This window comes from Mytilus trossulus, unplaced genomic scaffold (assembly GCF_036588685.1).
Source record: "Mytilus trossulus isolate FHL-02 unplaced genomic scaffold, PNRI_Mtr1.1.1.hap1 h1tg001117l__unscaffolded, whole genome shotgun sequence".
NCBI lineage: Eukaryota > Metazoa > Mollusca > Bivalvia > Mytilida > Mytilidae > Mytilus > Mytilus trossulus.
Genome location: NW_026963655.1, coordinates 10,001 through 15,000, shown reverse-complemented (window position 1 = coordinate 15,000; position 5,000 = coordinate 10,001).

Here is a 5,000-nt window from a genome sequence, read left to right as displayed (position 1 = left end):
GCTAGCGGGCTACCGCGGGTGTCGGTGTACGTGGTCGACCCGATAGCGGGCTACCGCTGGTAAAGGGACGTGGACGGCCTGGCTAGCGGGCTACCGCGGGTGTCAGTGTACGTGGTCGACCCGATAGCGAGCTACCGCGGGTAAAGGGACGTGGACGGCCGTGCTAGCGGGCTACCGCGGGTATCGGTGTACGTGGTCGACCCGATAGCGGGCTACCGCGGGTAAAGGGACGTGGACGGCCTGGCTAGCGGGCTACCGCGGGTGTCGGTGTACGTGGTCGACCCGATAGCGGGCTACCGCTGGTAAAGGGACGTGGACGGCCTGGCTAGCGGGCTACCGCGGGTGTCAGTGTACGTGGTCGACCCGATACTGGGCTACCGCTGGTAAAGGGACGTGGACGGCCGTGCTAGCGGGCTACCGCGGGTATCGGTGTACGTGGTCGACCCGATAGCGGGCTACCGCGGGTAAAGGGACGTGGACGGCCTGGCTAGCGGGCTACCGCGGGTGTCAGTGTACGTGGTCGACCCGATAGCGGGCTACCGCTGGTAAAGGGACGTGAACGGCCTGGCTAGCGGGCTACCGCGGGTGTCAGTGTACGTGGTCGTCCCCAACCCGCGGTCGGTTAAGGCATGGAAAACAAAAATTAACAAGTCCCGCTTACGTCCTGACATTCGCGAAACCAGGTTAACGTATCGAGGAATACCATGCTTATGTCCATATGGTCCTGACATTCGCGAAACCAGGTTAACGTATCGAGGAATACCATGCTTATGTCCATATGGTCCTGACATTCGCGAAACCAGGTTAACGTATCGAGGAATACCATGCTTATGTCCATATGGTCCTGACACTCGCGAAACCAGGCTAACGTATCGAGGAATACCATGCTTATGTCCATATGGACCTGACATTCGCGAACGAAACCAGGCTAACGTATCGAGGACTAAGGACAGCTCGGGTCCTGACACGGACTGGTTAGGGTTAGGGTTAGGGTTAGGGTTAGGGTTAGGGTTAGGGTTAGGGTTAGGGTTAGGGTTAGGGTTAGGGTTAGGGTTAGGGTTAGGGTTAGGGTTAGGGTTAGGGTTAGGGTTAGGGTTAGGGTTAGGGTTAGGGTTAGGGTTAGGGTTAGGGTTAGGGTTAGGGTTAGGGTTAGGGTTAGGGTTAGGGTTAGGGTTAGGGTTAGGGTTAGGGTTAGGGTTAGGGTTTTAGTTAGGGTTAGGGTTAGGGTTAGGGTTAGGGTTAGGGTTAGGGTTAGGGTTAGGGTTAGGGTTAGGGTTAGGGACGTGCATCGTCAAGAGGCGGCTTAGGGTTAGGGTGTACGATGCCTGCCTTTGTTACGTTACGTTACATGAAATGTGATCGTTTCATCGAGAGACCTGCTGTACTATTCTAACGTGCGGCTTCCCGATGAAAATTTCACCCTCGTAAAAAAGTTTTACCGAGGGTATAGTTTGAAGGCTTCGATGGTCGAGAGACCCGCGGTAGCCTGCCTGCGTCTAACGTGCGGCTTACCGATGAAAATTTCACCCTTGTAAAATTTTTTTTACCGAGGGTATAGTTTGACGGCCTCGATGGTCGAGAGACCCGCGGTAGCCTGTCCGCATCTAACGTGCGGCTTCCCGATGAACATTTCAGCCTTGTAAAAATTTTTTACCGAGGGTACAGTTAGACGGCTTCGATGGTCGAGAGACCCGCGGTAGCCTGCCTGCGTCTAACGTGCGGCTTCCCGATGAACATTTCAGCCTTGTGAATTTTTTTTACCGAGGGTACAGTTAGACGGCTTCGATGGTCGAGAGACCCGCGGTAGCCTGCCTCGTCTAACGTGCGGCTTCCCGATGAACATTTCAGCCTTGTGAATTTTTTTTACCGAGGGTACAGTCAGACGGCTTCGATGGTCGAGAGACCCGCGGTAGCCTGCCTCGTCTAACGTGCGGCTTCCCGATGAACATTTCAGCCTTGTACATTTTTTTTTACCGAGGGTACAGTTAGACGGCTTCGATCGATGGTCGAGAGACCCGCGGTAGCCTGCCTCGTCTAACGTGCGGCTTCCCGATGAACATTTCAGCCTTGTACATTTTTTTTACCGAGGGTACAGTTAGACGGCTTCGATCGATGGTCGAGAGACCCGCGGTAGCCTGCCTCGTCTAACGTGCGGCTTCCCGATGAACATGTCAGCCTTGTAAATTTTTTTTTACCGAGGGTACAGTTAGACGGCCTCGATGGTCGAGAGATCCGCGGTAGCCTGTCCGCGTCTAACGTGCGGCTTCCCGATGAATATCTCAGCCTTGTCAATTTTTTTTACCGAGGGTACAGTTAGACGGCCTCGATGGTCGAGAGACCCGCGGTAGCTTGCCTGCGTCTAACGTACGGCTTCCCGATGGAAATTTCAGCCTTGTAAATTTTTTTTTACCGAGGGGATAGTTAGACGGCCTCGATGGTCGAGAGACCCGCGGTAGCCTGCCTCGTCTAACGTGCGGCTTCCCGATGAACATTTCAGCCTTGTACATTTTTTTTTACCGAGGGTACAGTTAGACGGCCTCGATGGTCGAGAGATCCGCGGTAGCCTGTCCGCGTCTAACGTGCGGCTTCCCGATGAACATTTCACCCTTGTAAAAAATTTTACCGAGGGTAAAGTCAGACGGCCTCGATGGTCGAGAGACCCGCGGTAGCCTGCCTCGTCTAACGTGCGGCTTCCCGATGAACATGTCAGCCTTGTAAATTTTTTTTTACCGAGGGTACAGTTAGACGGCCTCGATGGTCGAGAGATCCGCGGTAGCCTGTCCTCGTCTAACGTGCGGCTTCCCGATGAACATTTCAGCCTGGTAAAAAAAATTCTACCGAGGGTACAGTTAGACGGCCTCGATGGTCGAGAGACCCGCAGTAGCTTGCCTGCGTCTAACGTGCGGCTTCCCGATGAACATTTCAGCCTTGTAAATTTTTTTTTACCGAGGGTATATTTAGACGGCCTCGATGGTCGAGAGACCCGCGGTAGCCTGCCTCGTCTAACGTGCGGCTTCCCGATGAATATTTCAGCCTTGTCAATTTTTTTTACCGAGGGTACAGTTAGACGGCCTCGATGGTCGAGAGACCCGCGGTAGCTTGCCTGCGTCTAACGTACGGCTTCCCGATGGAAATTTCAGCCTTGTAAATTTTTTTACCGAGGGGATAGTTAGACGGCCTCGATGGTCGAGAGACCCGCGGTAGCCTGTCCGCGTCTAACGTGCGGCTTCCCGATGAACATTTCAGCCTTGTACATTTTTTTTACCGAGGGTACAGTTAGACGGCCTCGATGGTCGAGAGACCCGCGGTAGCCTGCCTCGTCTAACGTGCGGCTTCCCGATGAACATTTCAGCCTTGTAAATTTTTTTTACCGAGGGTACAGTTAGACGGCCTCGATGGTCGAGAGACCCGCGGTAGCCTGTCCGCGTCTAACGTGCGGCTTCCCGATGAACATTTCAGCCTTGTACATTTTTTTTACCGAGGGTACAGTTAGACGGCCTCGATGGTCGAGAGACCCGCGGTAGCCTGCCTCGTCTAACGTGCGGCTTCCCGATGAACATTTCAGCCTTGTAAATTTTTTTTACCGAGGGTATAGTTAGACGGCCTCGATGGTCGAGAGACCCGCGGTAGCCTGTCCGCATCTAACGTGCGGCTTCCCGATGAACATTTCACCCTTGTAAAAATTTTTTACCGAGGGTATAGTTTGAAGGCCTCGATGGTCGAGAGACCCGCGGTAGCCTGCCTCGTCTAACGTGCGGCTTCCCGATGAACATTTCAGCCTTGTAAATTTTTTTTACCGAGGGTATAGTTAGACGGCCTCGATGGTCGAGAGACCCGCGGTAGCCTGTCCGCATCTAACGTGCGGCTTACCGATGAACATTTCACCCTTGTAAAAAAATTTTACCGAGGGTATAGTTTGAAGGCCTCGATGGTCGAGAGACCCGCGGTAGCCTGTCCGCGTCTAACGTGCGACACCACGATGAAAATTTCACCCTCGTAAAAAAATTTTACCGAGGGTATACTTTGCCGGCCTGGATGATCGAGAGACCCGCGATAGCCTGTCCGCGTCTAACGTGCGACACCACGATGAAAATTTCACACCCTCGTAAAAAAATTTTACCGAGGGTATAGTTTGCCGGCCTGGATGATCGAGAGACCCGCGATAGCCTGTCCGCGTCTAACGTGCGACACCACGATGAAAATTTCACCCTCGTAAAATTTTTTTACCGAGGGTATACTTTGCCGGCCTGGATGATCGAGAGACCCGCGGTAGCCTGTCCGCGTCTAACGTGCGACACCACGATGAAAATTTCACCCTCGTAAAAATTTTTTACCGAGGGTATACTTTGCCGGCCTGGATGATCGAGAGACCCGCGATAGCCTGTCCGCGTCTAACGTGCGACACCACGATGAAAATTTCACCCTCGTAAAAATTTTTTACCGAGGGTATAGTTTGCCGGCCTGGATGATCGAGAGACCCGCGGTAGCCTGTCCGCGTCTAACGTGCGACACCACGATGAAAATTTCACCCTCGTAAAATTTTTTTACCGAGGGTATACTTTGCCGGCCTGGATGATCGAGAGACCCGCGATAGCCTGTCCGCGTCTAACGTGCGACACCACGATGAAAATTTCACCCTCGTAAAAAAATTTTACCGAGGGTATAGTTTGCCGGCCTGGATGATCGAGAGACCCGCGGTAGCCTGTCCGCGTCTAACGTGCGACACCACGATGAAAATTTCACCCTCGTAAAATTTTTTTACCGAGGGTATACTTTGCCGGCCTGGATGATCGAGAGACCCGCGGTAGCCTGTCCGCGTCTAACGTGCGACACCACGATGAAAATTTCACCCTCGTAAAAAAATTTTACCGAGGGTATAGTTTGCCGGCCTGGATGATCGAGAGACCCGCGGTAGCCTGTCCGCGTCTAACGTGCGACACCACGATGAAAATTTCACCCTCGTAAAATTTTTTTACCGAGGGTATACTTTGCCGGCCTGG